Source organism: Protopterus annectens, chromosome 12.part0, assembly GCF_019279795.1.
Source record: "Protopterus annectens isolate FY-2018-M chromosome 12.part0, PAN1.0, whole genome shotgun sequence".
Classification (NCBI taxonomy): Eukaryota; Metazoa; Chordata; order Ceratodontiformes; family Protopteridae; genus Protopterus; species Protopterus annectens.
In genome coordinates, this window is record NC_056746.1 from 32171609 (window position 1) to 32189924 (window position 18316).

Consider the following 18316-nt stretch of genomic DNA (forward strand, 5'->3'; position numbering starts at 1 on the left):
AGTACACCAAACAAAGGCATATAGTAGCCAAAAACTACCCAAAGTCAAACAATAAACTGGAAAACCGAAGGCATATACACAAATAACACTAACTATATAAGTTATTCAAAGTACATAGCACACTGAATTAAGCATGTCATCAAATGACATCACAAAGCATCAAACATGCAGAGTAATGTCCTAGGAAAAAAAAGAGATGCCAGAAGTAAACAGCTTAAGCAATAAAGAAAATAACTGCACGGAAACCCTGGCAGGATCTGTTTTATAGAGATTTAAGATATAGAATTGAACAGAGCTATGTTTAAAGCAGACAGATCAGTGACACATCACTGAAAATAGTAGCACTTGTGTATTTTATAGCACAGGCTAGATTCAGATTTGCTGAATCTAGACTGTTTGGCATTATCTGAGCACCAAAACCAGCTGTCTGTCATTAAGATGGCTCCCTGCACCCTTGTGGCAGAAGAGTATAGCCAAGGACAAATCTGAGTGGGGGATTGTTGGAATAAGGCTCAGTATTAAACATTTCCAGTGGCCAGCTTGTACTTAGCTTGTATTTAGGCAGCATGTTCACAAGGGCCTGTCCTCAGTTTACAGGAGCTGCTCTGGGATTGGTGGTCTCTCTCTGATCTCTGGAGTGAATCCAAATGAAAATCCAATGACATCCTTTGAAATCTATAGAAAAATACTTCTATTCACTGTACTGCACTTTTAAACTGTATATTACTGAAATGCCTCCTACTTTTAGCCATTTTAACTGTTTTACTGTTTCACTATTTCAACTGTTTCGTGTTTGAGACTGTTTTTTCCTTCACTTTGTATTTTCTAGTACATGTGTCTTTTATAGCATAGGCTCGAGTCAGATTTGATGAATCTAAATTGTTTGGAATTATCTGAGCACTAAAACCAGCCATGTTACACTAAGAAGGCCTCCTGCACCCTTGTCACAGAAGAGCGTAGTAAAGGACCCATCTGTGTTGGAGATTGTTGGAATAAGGTTCAGTGTTGAGCATTTCATTGACTAGTTTATTTGCAAATTGCTTGACTTCTTTTAAAAAAGGGTTTTCACGCTTGCTACTTAAGCCCTGCATTTGCACGGGTTTGCACCTGTTTTAACAGAGCTGCACAGAGTTTGACAACCAGCCACTGCTCTACTATCTTCATTTGAACAATATGAGGCATCTCTTTGTGCATAGCGCACCTTTGCACAGCACCGCACAGTGGGGGGAACCGTTGGTGGTTACAGACTTCATCTGAACAATATGAGGCATCTCTTTGTGCATAGCGCACCTTTGCACAGCACAGCACAGTGGAGGGAACCGTTGGTGGTTACAGACTTCATCTGAACAATATGAGGCATCTCTTTGTGCATAGCGCACCTTTACTCAGCACCGCACAGTGGAGGGAACCGTTGGTGGTTACAGATACAAAAGCTGAAGTAGATTTATGTTCCCTTAGAAGCTGCCGATGCACCAACTGAGGAGTCCCTTAAATCATGCTTAGATGTTCGGAGAGCATCTCAGCTGGGCTTTCTACAGCATTTGCCACCTTAACTGAAATTTCTTAATCCTTAACAGTCTTGTACCCCTTGTGAGCCCCATTACAATAGACCCAGCATTAAGCCCCTAATTAAACCATGTCCTTCCTCATTAAAGTAAGCAAATCTACACCTAGTATTATGGATGGTCAGTCCTCCGCCATTTCTCATGCCATCTTGATTGACATGGGTATCCTGAGGCAGTGTAGCAATTGCTCAATGTACACTGACAATCCTCTACTCCTAAACCACTCAATCTCAGTTTGTGAGAGATGCATATACACTAAGAATTTGGAATCCTTGCTCTCTCATTTGCAGAACAGTGACACTGAACAGGTTGTCAGCCCACATACTTCACCACCTGCACAAACCACACTCTCAACACATAAACCATCGTATATGGAGGTACTCACCAGAAATTTACCTAAACACCAGAGACCTCCAAAACACAAACATGCTACACCTAATACAATACCTGCAGCAATAAATACACATAAATCCAAAAGCACAAGTGTCTCACCAAACAAGCCCCTGAAGCAAAGCACATCTAAACCAAACTTTTTGGTTGTAGGCAACTCCATAGTGAGACACACAGATGTCCCACTCACCAGGCTGGACAAAGAGATGGTTACAGTCAGCTGTCTTTCAGGAGCCAGGATCCTCCAAATCACTCAAGTGTCTCCAAAACAAGTACTGTTACGACTGCATCATATTTCATGTTGGTCTCAATCACTTGAGACATACCTCAATGGACTATATGAAGAGAGACATAACTGAGCTCTCTGAATATGTGTCCCAGGCAAGTATGTCCCTAGCTTGAATTCAACAATTGGCTTAGTTTCTGGTGTCATTCTAAGGGGATCAGTACCTGTCAGCCTGGGATGATATGGTAGATAGACCACGCTGCTTTGCCAGAGATGGTCTTCATCTGTCAACTCTGGGATTTTAGTTACTGGTTAAGGCTCTTGCCTCCCCCATACTGCCTTTTTCAGGCAATGTCACAACAACAAAATTTCCATCGTAAAAATATCTTCAAAAAGCAACCTCAAGTTTATGTTGCTAAATGCTAGGAGTCTAAACCTAAAACTGCACTTACTGGAAGCAGCCCTCCCCTTAGAAGATGCTGACATCTGTGCAGTCACAGAGACTTGATTTAAAGCCATGGAAAGCACCCCGGCCATACTGGGTTATAATGCCTTCCACACATTCAGACCACAAACTGAAAGTGTGAGAACTAAAGGAGGTGGAGTATAAATATTCATAAAAGATAAATACACCGGTAGATTGGTTAAACAAAATGATTCCTTTGAACTTATCCAGGTCCAATTGACTGTGGGTAAGACTCCTCTCCAAGTTAGTGCCAGTTATAGGACCTCTGCATGAACCAGGACACCCACACTGCATACTTGGATCTACTAGAATGACTCAAGATACAACCAAATCACTTTCTGGGATCGTGCAAAACTCAGCATTTGCACTTCTATCGATCTATTCAGAAACCATAGTAAGGTCTGCACAGCAGCATTCCCACTGCAAGTGATCGATTCAGTGACCATGGTGAGGTCTGCATAGCAGCATTCCCACTGCAGGTGATCAATTCAGAGACCATGGTGAGGTCTGCACAGCAGCATTCCCACTGCAAGTGATCGGTTCAGAAACCATGGTGAGGTCTGCATAGCAGCATTCTCACTGCAAGTGATCGATTCAGAGACCATGGTGAGGTATGCACAACGGTTTACTATCATTAATTCGAAAATAAAAACAAATCATGTCTTTATTTTCGAAGTTTTACATCGGAAATGAACATTTCCGAATCCACCTAACCTCGAAAACAAGGGTGTATTGTCGAAAATGTCGCTCGCAACATTTACGGCAATACACAGCAAACCCAACCTTCCCATAACCACCTATCTACCTAACCGACACACACAGTTATGCAGGGGGGCTGCGCCCCCCTGCACCCCCCACACCCCCCCTAACTTAATATTCCAACTCCGAGATCGCACTACAGTGAGGTAAGGGATGTATTTCCCTAACCGCACTGTACCGCGATCCGCTCCCATGAGCGAACGTTGGAATTGCAAATGCACAGTCCATTCGCAATGGCAACGTTCGCTCCCATCACCTGCCGCAATATGAAGTGTTCGAACATCTGATGTTCGAATACTTCATAGCCATGCAAGTGCACGTCGGCATTGTGATGGTAAACCATGCACAACAGCATTCTCACTACAAGTGATCAATTCAGAGACCACAGTGAGGTCTGCACAGCAGCATTCCCACTGCAAGTGATTTATTCAGAGACCACAGTGAGGTTTGCACAGCAGCATTCCCACTGCAAGTGGTCAATTCAGAGACCACGGTGAAGTCTGCGCAGCAGCATTCCCACTGTAAGTGATCAATTCAGAGACCACAGTGAGGTCTACACAGCAGCATTCCCACTGCAAGTGATTGATTCAGAGACCATGATGAGGTCTGCACAGCAGCATTCCCACTGCAAGTGATCAATTCAGAGACCATGGTGAGGTCTGCACAGCAGCATTCCCACTGCAAGTGATCGATTCAGAGAGGGCAGTGAGGTCTGCACAGCATTAAATTTTGCCTGAGTGGAAATATCTATGTTCCTTCAATGTTTTAAAAAACAGTGTAATAAATAAAAACATTCAGCAATTATCATTCTCAATATTGATATGCACAGTTTAATTGAAAACACTGGTTCTGGGAAAACCCCTGCATATTTAGCTTCATGGATTCATAGGTAAGTACTAGACTAGCTACCCTTGTGAGCTATTTTAAGCCTAGCTAATTTCCTTTTTTGTGCTCAGAATACCCTACCCCATTTAGTTAGATGGTGGCCGTACCCATTCCATGGTCGATAATTATATATTACTCCAGTGAGAATAATTGGGATCATACTATAGATAATTTGAGGGAACCCATATATGTGATAAAAGCATTTAGGAGCTACCTCTGTCCATTAGTAGCACAGGGGGCAGTCCTGGAGTTAATTGTCTTTTTCCCATCCATAAATCTAAGTTGCACTTGAATATGGACAGGGATTAACTCTGTTTTATGCAGATGGGAGTCTGTTCCACAGCAGCAGTATCCTCTGCTAGATATACCTGTCTCTCCACCCTGATCTGTTGATGTTGCAGAAGAGGTTTCCATCCCTATACCAAGTATTTCTGATGTTATTTGACTTGCTGATGTGCAGTAAATCTATCAGTACTAGGTTGGAGGATGCCTTGTATGCCAGACACAAGTTATCTCTTAGAAGTCTGTAGAATACAGGGTATAGTGACAGGGCTTTGGGCATGTCCATGTTGTTTAGGCCTTGTATCCTTTTAGTAAGGTATCTCTGTAGGCATTCTAGTTGCATGGGGCATTATATTCAATGATTGACTTAATGAGGACTTAGTAACGGGGGCCACTGGCATCCCCAGATCTAGACACAATCCCTTTGTTTATAAGCTGTGCAATATAGTAGGACTTTCTTACAGCAATATACACATGTTGGTCAAACATTAGGTCACTGTCCACATAAGTTCCCAAATCCTGAACAACTGGGTCAACTCTTAGGGGTATATTGTCAATGTGGTAGTTCCTTGGAGTAGATAACTTCCCAAAGAATACAATAATGCATTTTTTTAGCATTTAGTTTTCAGTTCATGACTTTGGCACCAGTTATATGTTTGAGACAAACTTTCTGCAGAATGACTAAGTCATTTGGAGATTAAATGACGGCTTGTAGCTTGCAGTCATCTGCAAACTTAGTCAGACAGATACCTGTGGTATTGGCTTTTACTTTAGAAAAATAGATGCCCAACAGGAGAAGTCCCAGCACAAAACCCTGGGGTAGTAGTGTAGCGAGGGTGAGGCAAGATGGGCAACAGCCCCAGTTGCAAAGTGTTGGACAGTGTGATCAGCTGATCTCGATTGCTCTTTTATGTAATACTGGCTTTTAAAAGCTAGTATTGTATTTGTGGTCAAATGCTGTAGCACTCCCTGTGTGGCCTAAACTTTAGCAACTGCTTGTTACATTGTAGCAAACAGTTTGCTACAATTTAAAAGTAAAAAAATATATATATTTTTTAGCTAAAATCTGAGCACTGTAGGCAGGACATAAACTGTATAAACTGTAGCAACTATTTGCTACATTTGTAGCAAACAGTTTTCTACACTTTAAAAGAAGAAAGTTTTTTTTTAACAAAATGTGTTGAAGGAGGGTTGGGGCAAGGCCCAGAAATAGGACCTGAATGGCTGGGGCTGGATGGAGAGGGGGACATGTCATGCATCTGGCCACCTGTTTGGTGTGCCACTAGAAGGAACATCCATTTTTTGTTTCTTTTTTTGGGGAGGGGGTGTGGATCTAACTGTAATAAACTAATCACTTGCTTTTCATTTGAAGAGCTGAAGAGGTAGGACTCTGGTTCATAACACCGGCCCAGGGCACTAATTGAACTAGCTATACTTCTGCCCTGTGGAGCTCCACTAGTGACTGGTCTCTTTGGTAACTTCCCCTATTTTGATTATATTATTTGTTTTTTAAATAACCAGATTTCCACCCACCCCCAACCTTTATCCTTACTGTTAAATATAACTAACTGCATAGTCACTGCACCTCAGAACAAAGTTGCTTTACAGCAACAACACTACAGGGATGGAAGTTGACTTTGTCAATCAATTCAGCACAAAGCTATTGTAAACAAAATTCATTTGAATCTCTTATTCTCAAATAATTCTGAGTCAGCTCTGTATTCAACACACACACACACACACACACACACACACACACACACACACACACACACACACGCGCGCACACACACACACACACACACACACACACACACACACACACACACACACACAGTCTCATTCATTCTCAATTAACATATCTCAAAGGATCCTCGTTAAGTTCATTATCTTTGATACACTGAGAGGTTCCAAGTCCTTCGATGTCCGTACCTGCAACAGAGAAAATAGTGCACTTCTTTACCTGCATCTTTGATTTATCATAACATCTAGTACAAAAACTAGCAACATGTCCAGTCTTTGTCTCTCCCTATCACATAAGATTCTTCAAAATTGAATTGCGGTGGGGGGGGTCACATACCCCCATTTTCTAGTACTCTGTTTGTGGGCAATGCAGGTAGTATGTATACCCATGCACATCTTGTTCAAGTTTAATCAGGGACTAACTAGAATGTGAGGAAAAGCATGATAAGCTTCCTCACCTAAAGTTTTAGAGTTTAGAATTTAATACAGTCTCCACAACCCATATATGTAAGTTACTCTCAAAACTTAAACCATGCACTCCCTCAGCCGACAAACTACCAGCTGAATATCTACAACTAGCAGCAGCAGAAGTAGCATACCCAGTCTCTATCTTAATTAACAGAACCATAACTGAATCTACAATTCCTTCCCTCTGGAAAGTCTCCCATATCATTCCGCTGCATATAGGAGGTACCTCGAATGAACTTTCTAATTTCCATCCTTTAGCCTTACTATCACCTCTATCTAAAATTATGGAACGCTGTATACACCAACAACTTTTACACCATCTTTTACATAATAGCCTACTTGCAGACTCCCAACATGGTTTCTAACCTTTCCATAGCATGTCCACTGCACTTCTCTCCTTCACAGATCCATCAACAAAAATTGCAATAACAACCTATTTTCCTCTTCTTTATTTCTTGACCTCTCTAAAGCCTTCGATATGGTTAACCATCAACTTTTACTTGACACTCTGACATCATTCTCACTTGTCTCTTCGGCATTGCACTGGTTCAACTCTTATTTGAAAGATAGGAAACAAGCTGTCCTATGGGACAGCCATCTATCCTCTCAGCTCCGAGTCATTATCGGTGTCCCTCAAGGATCCATCTTAGGTCCCCTTCTCTTCTCCATATTTATAAACAACCGGTCTACTTCACTCCCAACATCCACTTGTATTCAGTATGCAGATGATTCAACTATCATGTGTTCTGCTGCATCTCCAGCTGTACTTCATTCTTCAACCCAAAAAATCTTTTCAGCAGCTGAAAAATGGTTCCAAAATATCTATCTCCTCCTCAACCCCCCAAAAAAAACAAATTATTACTCTTCTCCCCAACCCCCAAGTCTGCCCCTTTTTCCTTTTCTATTGTGTCTAACAATGGCACTATCATTTCACCTGATTGTTCCACTAAACTTCTAGGCTTTACAATAGATAATCAACTAAACTTTGATTACCATATTGACCTAACCATCAAAACACTTAATAAAAAGATAGGTGCCCTCTATAGACTCAAACCCTTTCTTACTCCTACAACCAGGGTGTCTCTTGCCCAAACTCATCTCATCTCTACGTTATTGTATGCCTCTCCATCTCTTATGAACCTGTCAAAATCTAACCTTCAAAAACTTGCCACAGCCTACCATAGCATTGCCAGGTTTGCCTCAGGCTCCCCATTTCGAACCCACCATTGTGTTAATCTCAAAAAGCTCGGCAGGCTAGAACTACAAAGTCTTATTCTCTTACATCAACTAGTTATTACCTTTAAAATACTCCATTACCCTACTAATACACCCATACTTAATAACCTTATTGCCCCTTACAAGAATCTTATTTCACTTCGTTCAGCTAACAAACTACTAGTTGTGACTCTCAAATCACACAATAAAGCTGGTGACTCCTTGTTTATAAATGTTATTGGCTCACACTGGAATAAACTTCCCATAGAAATTACCACTCTAGGCTCAGCACAACTTTTCAAGAAACAACTAAGGAACTATTTCAAATCTCACTGGCTATGTCCTTGCTCTAATCCTGACTGACCTCAGCATTCCTACTCTCCTTACAGTTCTCTACTCCACTCTTCTACTTGTCACGATCACTAGCGCTACCCCCCTCTGTAGCTCACCTTGAATTTCACTTCCATTTTAATTTTCATAAAACACCTTTTTCTCTTTCTACTTGATACATTTTTACAACCAGTCATCTATCCTTTCTATTTTAAACCTATATCTTGCTCCCTGTGGAACTTTCTGTTTCTTAAAAATAGTGCCCTGGCACTAAAAGTGTTATCATTATTGTAAATACTGTATATATTTCTATAGACTCGGGTGGGTCACTATTTTCTCTCCTTCAACATTAGTATTATAACATGCTTATTATTATTAATTATAATAATTATTAATAATAATAAGCATGGTTAAGATTATAGAACTAGGAATCCTCACGGTTTTATTATATTCTGTTGTATTTCCTTCTATAATATTACTAAGCTAAGTAGCTCTTTTTTACAGGGCTATAATATTTTTATCCTACTGTGCTGTTTTTAAGTACCTTTTTTATGTTTGGCACTAGTATATAGTGGAGCTTTTCTCCTCGGGCCTCTGCTGAAAATGGACATATATCCAGCCAGACTAGCCCGGTCAACAAATGTAAAATAAAATGTAAAATAAAAATAAAAAAATAAAAATGTAGTTTTAAATGAGATTTACTGAAATTGTATATTACCCATTCATTCCGGCTGGCATTATAACCATATAAAATATCATGAGGAATTCTCCTTTAAGATAGGGATGCCATTTGGTAACAGTTTCCTATGTCCAGCTACTGAGAGGTGTGGGAGGAAGAATGGCTTACATTAGCAGTTTTACCATATTTGGCTGGTTTGGATTTTTTCAGTTATGCAATTAACATCCTTCCTTTGTTGGCTGGTAGCAAGAGTGCAATACCTGCAATGTTGGACCCAGTGCACCTGTATGATCTTGTTGCTACAGTAAACCTGTTGCAGGTACATGCTTCTGCTGCTGCTGTGCTGAACCCAGTACAAGTGTATGTTTCTGTTGTAAGGTTGAATCCAGTGCAGGTGTATGCTTCGGCTAATATGATGAACCCAGTGCAGGTGCATGTTTCTGCTGCTGTGATGAGCCTGCTGCAGATGTATGCTTCACCTACTATGCTAGAACAATTGCAGGTGTATGCTTCACCTGGTATCCTAAGCTTGGTCCAGCTGTAGCTTCACCTACTATGCTAGAACAATTGCAGGTGTATGCTTCACCTGGTATCCTAAGCCTGGTCCAGCTGTAGCTTCACCTACTATGCTAGAACAATTGCAGGTGTATGCTTCACCTGGTATCCTAAGCCTGGTCCAGCTGTAGCTTCACCTACTATGCTAGAACAATTGCAGGTGTATGCTTCACCTGGTATCCTAAGCCTGGTCCAGCTGTAGCTTCACCTACTATGCTAGAACAATTGCAGGTGTATGCTTCACCTGGTATCCTAAGCCTGGTCCAGCTGTAGCTTCACCTACTATGCTAGAACAATTGCAGGTGTATGCTTCACCTGGTATCCTAAGCCTGGTCCAGCTGTAGCTTCACCTACTATGCTAGAACAATTGCAGGTGTATGCTTCACCTGGTATCCTAAGCCTGGTCCAGCTGTAGCTTCACCTACTATGCTAGAACAATTGCAGGTGTATGCTTCACCTGGTATCCTAAGCCTGGTCCAGCTGTAGCTTCACCTACTATGCTAGAACAATTGCAGGTGTATGCTTCACCTGGTATCCTAAGCCTGGTCCAGCTGTAGCTTCACCTACTATGCTAGAACAATTGCAGGTGTATGCTTCACCTGGTATCCTAAGCCTGGTCCAGCTGTAGCTTCACCTACTATGCTAGAACAATTGCAGGTGTATGCTTCACCTGGTATCCTAAGCCTGGTCCAGCTGTAGCTTCACCTACTATGCTAGAACAATTGCAGGTGTATGCTTCACCTGGTATCCTAAGCCTGGTCCAGCTGTAGCTTCACCTACTATGCTAGAACAATTGCAGGTGTATGCTTCACCTGGTATCCTAAGCCTGGTCCAGCTGTAGCTTCACCTACTATGCTAGAACAATTGCAGGTGTATGCTTCACCTGGTATCCTAAGCCTGGTCCAGCTGTAGCTTCACCTACTATGCTAGAACAATTGCAGGTGTATGCTTCACCTGGTATCCTAAGCCCGGTCCAGCTGTAGCTTCACCTACTATGCTAGAACAATTGCAGGTGTATGCTTCACCTGGTATCCTAAGCCCGGTCCAGCTGTAGCTTCACCTACTATGCTAGAACAATTGCAGGTGTATGCTTCACCTGGTATCCTAAGCCTGGTCCAGCTGTAGCTTCACCTACTATGCTAGAACAATTGCAGGTGTATGCTTCACCTGGTATCCTAAGCCTGGTCCAGCTGTAGCTTCACCTACTATGCTAGAACAATTGCAGGTGTATGCTTCACCTGGTATCCTAAGCCTGGTCCAGCTGTAGCTTCACCTACTATGCTAGAACAATTGCAGGTGTATGCTTCACCTGGTATCCTAAGCCTGGTCCAGCTGTAGCTTCACCTACTATGCTAGAACAATTGCAGGTGTATGCTTCACCTGGTATCCTAAGCCTGGTCCAGCTGTAGCTTCACCTACTATGCTAGAACAATTGCAGGTGTATGCTTCACCTGGTATCCTAAGCCTGGTCCAGCTGTAGCTTCACCTACTATGCTAGAACAATTGCAGGTGTATGCTTCACCTGGTATCCTAAGCCCGGTCCAGCTGTATTCTTTGGTACTTTCTTCTCCTACTTGCAGTTTCTCACAGAGTTCCATTTACTCAAGCTTGTTGCATGGTACATTGATCTTACAGGTAGTATATATAAGTTAAGGGAAAGTGAGGGACTTGAAAGGCTTTGCTCTTCAAAACTCCTTTTAATGTAGCTGCAGAAAGATTCAGTTTTCACTTCTTTTAAACTTACACTTCACTGGTTCCACTTGTGAGCATTGAACATATATATATGTGTGAAAGTCTGGTCATTATCTGGAAAGAATTCCTTGGCTGTGGTCACTTCTGCAGAGTCTTGTTTTCAGCATGCAGCACACATCTAAGGGCTTCCCTCCAGGTGGCACTTTTGAAGGCAGATGTGTACCAACTCCTGTCATCTTGGATAGCTATGTCTACTTTGCTCATCCCTCCACTGTTGGGTATTTCAGTGGAGAGATTGTAATCAAAGAGGATTACCGGCCTCAAACAGATGCCCTACGCAGACCATCTCAAAACACTCCAGCTTTACTCCGTCGCATATCGCCTACTCAGAGGCGATCTCTGCCTAACATACAAAGCTATGTCAAACCCAGAGCTCTTGGACATGTTCCACTTAAAGAAGTCCCAATCCCTCCGAGTTACACGCTCTAGGGACCTAAACCTTGTCACCACAATAAACAGAACATGCCGGAGGGATAGATTCCTGTCCCAGAGACTTCCCATACTCTGGAATAAACTACCTATCTATATCAAACAAAGCTCCTCACTAGCACTCTTCAAGAAAACTCTTGATGATTGGATGGGAAATAGGAAATTCACCCTGAGGATCACCTCTGTGGCTCTGCTCGACAGTGGCACAGGAAAATACTTTTCTTGGGTGGCAAAAGCCAGGGTACCTTTTTGGCTGGCCTTGTATAGGCCCTAGGGCCAATAGCCTAGTACCCACCTATGAACCTATGAATCAAGCCATGGTCATCGGAATCCTAGAGCTTTTCCTCTTTAGGCCTTGGAGCTCACCTTTTCACTGCCTAGTTCACTGCAAGATTTTAACATCTTCTCTGCTTGTATTTATCAAATATCTTAATAAAAAGACTAAAGTAAACCAGCTCAGGAATCTTTCAAACCACTGTAGGTATAAGCTGCAAAGTTATAAGCATGTGTTTAAAGTGAAATTACTGTGTGGTTTCCATAACTAAACCCAACATTTGAGATGTAAATGCTTTTTATGGTGCACCCAGTACATAACAGATGGCAGTGCACAGCTGTATCTGGCAGTAATATATCCTAAATGAAAGCAGCTGAATTCTCTCTACAATACAAAAAGTGTGCAATAAGATATTTGAATTTCAGTAGGATGATATAATTTTCTATCCAGTCTTTGTGTGCCCACAGTTCCTTGCTGTGTTCTTTAAAGATATACTGCACTTCCTGTTACAATATAGGTCAACATCTGGGATCCGTAATGTTTTATTTTTTGTTCCGTTTCCATATTATCAGTCTATTTACTCAGCTTGCCATAACTTGCCTAAAACCAGAAGTACATATTTTAGCCTGTTACTGGCAGTTGTCTAGACTAGAATTAGTATTTATTTATTTATTCATAAACATTATCCATATAGTGAACTAAACAGAAAAACACAAAACAAGATAATCCATTTAAATTCATCCACCAGCTATGTTCATTAACTGGGATAGGAGGACGCTTATGCCTGGGATACATGAATTTTAGATGTTTGTAGTTTTATAATTTATTCCATGTCGCAAAGTTCATTGTGGGCTTTACATGGAATGCTAGCCCTACAGTTGCACAAAGTCTCCTTTATTTGTCTGCAGTCTCACACAGAAAGGCAACATTTCTGTCTCGGGAAATTTCCATCACAAATAATCAACTAACTATACTTTTCTGCTTTCTGGATAGGCTATGCACTCAGCCTGTCTCATCAACTGCGTTTACTTGCATCAGGCTGTGAACATACCTCTCAACTTCTTAGCACAAGAAATCTAGACAAAGCTTAAAATAATAGTTGAACAAAGGCCCAAAATAGTACAGATTTTAAACATTGCTCTAATGAACTTAGAAAGTTGCCAGAATAACAGGATTTGTGTAAGCATGCATTTGCTGAATATGAAGTCTGAAACTCAAGTGTCTGTCATTAATTAGTGACTTCAGCCCTCAGTGATTTGCCAGAGAAAAACACAAATTTTATGAAGACGAGACCAAAAATATGAAATAAAAATCTGGGCATTCTGGAGAAACTAGACAATTGAGAGGTAGGGTTGTAAAATTGCTGCTAAGTTATCTGCCATAAAGGTCACCTTTATTAGGTTTGAAACTGTGCAAGGTGCAAAAAATTGAGCTGAAATCATGAGCTTCATTTGAGTTTTATATCCTACAACCTATAGACTGAACACTGGACAAATCAGTGTACACTATCTTGCATGGGCAACCTCAGTCCAATTAATTTTGTTATAGTCAGTATCACTGAGATATTTTCAGTTTTCTTCAAAGGAGGCATTTCTTGCCTCGGTACTCAGAAAAAAAAGATTAAATCTTCATTTTCTGGAAAATTGCTAATCTAGCTCTTACCTTTAATACTGCTGAAAAAGTAGTTTCTATTCAAACTGAGTCTCATCTGAGAGCCCTTGAATTTTTTCAAGCTGGCCTCCATGATCACTATGGCAACAAGGTGTTTGGGAATTTTTTTTTTCTATTTACAACTTTTATTATTTTACAATAAAGCATGTACATTTCAGGGCTGGACATAATAAGTCAATGGTTAAAGGAACGCAGTTCACTGCCTGTGGCATATAAGATGTTTAGCTCCCACATATTAAAACCAGTGAAGAATTTTGTTAAAAGCACCACTTGATAGGTCTGTGTTCAATGCAGTCATCACTGGGACAACTGATATCTATGATGTCCTTACAAGGGTCATTTCTGATTTGTTAGCTGTTATATTTTGGTTCCTCTTCATGTTTCCAGTTTTTGATACAGTAGATCATGGAAACTTTGAGGTGTGACTGCATTTGTGCTGAGGAGTTTCACCATCTATCCTTGACTTTAAATCAAACATTTCATAAATCTCCCTATGCATTATAACATTCCATATGATTTGATCACGACATTTGAGAGAAGAATGCCAAAGAAGGTGAATAGTATGGTGTATTAAACAGTGGTACGACCAGTACTACTGCATGGGATGGACACCCGGGTGGTGAAAACAGAGCAGTTGAAGAAGTTAGAGGTGATGGAGAAGAAGGCCAATGTAGCACAAAATGGGATAGGTTAATTTGTGCACCAAAAGGGAAATTGGCTAGGCTTAAAATGGCCTGCAACGGCACCTAACCTAGTACTTACCTATGAACCTATGACATGCCTGAGATGGGGTGTGGGATGCACACTGTGAGACAGACAAAGAAATGAGGACATCAGAGCAGAAGCCCAAGCAGCTCCAACCTCACCTCCTTTCAAAGTGGGAATGTTCCTATACCCCTACCACATAAACTGTTTAACACCATCTCCCATGCACTATATACCTCAGCCTTCTATTACTGTGCTCTCTTACCCTTTGCCTGTACTTCCTCTCCTACCCTATACCTCGTAAACGTCCCCCAACCCACTCCCTTTCTCCACTATATACCACCTTTTACCCCTCCTACCTCACCTGGTTCTCTCTGTCCTCTCTCCTCATATTTCTAACTTCCCCCCAAAAAAGCTTGTTTTTTTATCTATACATAAATGTTTTACTTACATGTTTTTTCATCTGAAATGCCTGTACTTTTAATATGTTTAGACTGCATGAATCTCAGTTTTATAAATCATTACCTAGGATTAGAAATGTTATGACTTTTTTTAACAAATTGTATATTATCTCTGTATTTGTCACTGTTCTAATACTTTACTTATTGTAAAATTGTCTATATCCTGTGGAGCTTTTCTCCCCGGGCCTCTACTGAAAACGGACTCTTCCAGGCCCAGTGGACTATCCCAGTCATCAAACTGTAATAAATAAAATAAATAAATTGCAGAAAAGTTTAAAAAAAAAACAGATTACAATGGTTCATGCACATGTGCAAATAAGCGGAACAGAATCTGGTGAAGAAGATTTGGGACAGGCAGAAAGAAGGCAAGAGGAAATCATGGCGTCCAGGAAAGAAGTGGATTGTGGGAGAGAAGCCCTGTGGCAGTTAGGCATAACCGTTGCATAAGGTAGGAGAGTGGCATTGAACTGAGAGAAATGACAACAGTTCAGTGGGAGAGAAGGCCTGTGGCAGTTAGGCATGACCGTTGAATAAGGTAGGAGAGTGGCATTGAACTGAGAGAAATGACAACAGTTCAGGTGATGACTTGAACTCATGTAGAAAATAGAGAAAAATGGAGGCCGATGATGATGGTGATGAAGAACCTCTGGTTACTGAGATTTTTCTTACCAGGTTCCATCTCTGTGGAGTACACTGCCATGTTAGTAGTAATAGAAATTCCCACCATGAGTAGCTTTAATGCATCCTTCAGGAGCACAGAAAAAATGTTTCCCTGGGTGGTATATCCAAAATATTGAACCACGGGAAATGCCACCACAACAGAGGTAATCATTTATCCAAGCTATCAAAAAATGTCTCACCATATAAAGCTCCATTTTGTATGACACTACCAAATACAATGTTCCATGTGTCAATACTACTTATTTTAGCTAAAAATGCCACAAGTTCTTATATACGAATACCATGTCTGTGCATTTAAGTTCAGTGTCATAGCAGCAAAAAATAAAAGGAGCTCAATCTTTGACCCACTAGAGTATGACCTAAGGGGGCACTCATGTATGTCTTTGTGTAGCATAGAAACTATATCTAATTTTGGACATTCCATTGCCAAGACCCTAAACATATCCATAGTAATTAGATTACTGTGCAATTAACCTGAGAATGCAAGGAAGGAATATTTAAAAGCAATTTGCACTTCTTTAGCAGAATCATTCTTTATAGGTTAACTGGTCATTAAATAACCTGTGTATGGCTTTTCATAATCCATTTGTGCCATAACGACCATCTTTTCTTTTTTTTCTGCTTTCATATAGCAAACGTCTTTACTAGTTCACAGATTATTAAGTACTGCAGACTCCTCCTATGAACCATTAATGTTTCTAACATTTTCCTAATCACCACTTAACAAGTGTTTTCAAAAACTTGAAAAGTGAAAATTAAGGGATGTTGAGAATGCTTAGTTTCTTTTAAATGTCTGTGTCCAGTTTGGTTAATGACAATTCATGCATGAAAAAACTTAAGCTTATGCAATTCTGTGCAGCAGGTGAAGAAATGACCACAACTATCTCAGAGACAGCTGCAGGACATTCATTTAGGTCTGTCTTCTCACATCAGCCAATCATGGAAGTAGATATAAACAGGCAGGAGTCAGTACGCAATCAAATGAACTTCCATTTGGTTAAGGGGCAATGGGCAGTCAGGGATTCGGAAGAGGATGGAACAGCAGTGGCAGGCGATGACTGTAGCCAGCAAAATAAATCTCATTTATAGGTTTACTTTACTCTGCTTCTCAGAGGCGCAGCATACAGTTTTGTAGAAGGGTTTCATTTTGTTCCATCAAGAAGAGTCAATCTGGCGTGGACAATTAGCAGCAAAAGACAAACTCCAAGGGAAACGTGTTTCACCAACCAGTGTGGATGCCTCAAAGTTCCAAAGTATGGCAAAAATTCAATATACATTTCTTGTTTTCTTTTTATCAGTTAGTAGCAGGCAGGAAGATATAAAATGTGAAACCCAAAAACATTAACCACCTTAATAGTAAACTGTCTGATTTTTATTCAAACACAATGAAATTAGTTATTCTGATGTCATGTATGGGGTAAAGAAACACTGCAGTACTTACTAACATATGCCACAGATTAGAAAGAGCTGTGTGCTCCTATTTACAACAGGGTTTCAGATTTTTATCTGTATGGTGAGAATAGACAAAAACGTCCCCTCCCACTCCAGCAGATGATTCTACTGCTGGAAATTACATAAAACTTTATACTATGCAATGAAAGTCCATTAATATTCAAAAACATGCAGTTTGATTGAACAGAGCAATCTGCAAGCCAATGATAAATGAAGCATTCCCAATGCAAAACAGTCTACTCACAAAATGAAATGATATGAAAGAACACAGAACCCTGCAGCTTACAAAACATTAAAGTTGCAGCTGCCATATTGTCCACTGTGATAAGTGGAGAAACAAAACTGAAGCAATAGGGGGGCGTGGCCAAGGATGAACACAGGATAGCAGCAGATTTCTTCAGCTCCACCAATTTCATTACATTGACAGGAATTAATTACTTAAAAAATTAATTTTTGAAGTAATTTTCTTTCTAAATATGTTTGTTTTATATAGTTCTTGAACTATATCTAAAAAAGAAAGGAAATCTTAATAATATTCCTGTCAGAAATTACTTTGGAAATTTTCCTGTCAGTTTATCAGTCTGAAATGAGTTCCAGTAAGACAAAGTCTCAAGACTCCAGCATCAAGAAAGAACTTCAGTCTCTGATAATTATAGTCCAGCAACTTACTGCTAAGATGGATAAAATGGATACTAAAATAGACACTTTCATAGAAAAACTACAAAACAAATAGACTTGTTACATATGGACCTGCAACAACAGAAGATCCAGATGACAGGCATAGAAGAAGCTGTGAATGACATGGAAAATAGAATACAAGAAGAGGAAATCAACATTGAGTTTCTGCTGAAACAAAATACACATTTACAAACAAAGCTGGATGACCTGGAAAATAGATCTAGGCGCAATAACATTAGGATTTTTGGACTGCCAGAAAATATTGAAGGTAACAATATTACTTCTTTTTAACAACATGGCTCCCTAAAACTTTAGATTTACCAGAAGCATTCTCTTTTGGTATCGAAAGAGCACATAGATCTATAGCTAATACTAACTCTAACAAAAACTATCCTAGATCAGTTATAGTTAGATTTCTATCATCTTTTGATAAAGAGATGGTTCTTAAATCTGCTTGGGCTAAAGCTCCTGTTAAGATTAATGAAACAACTGTGCGTTTTGACAATGACTATTCTTCCATGGTATTAGCTAAAAGAAAAGTTTTTCTGCCACTAATAAGGGAGCTTAAAAAACACAGTTTAAAACATACCTTCTGTTTCCTGCCAAGCTTAAAATCTTCCTTCCTGATGGTCCTAACATTTTCGATGACT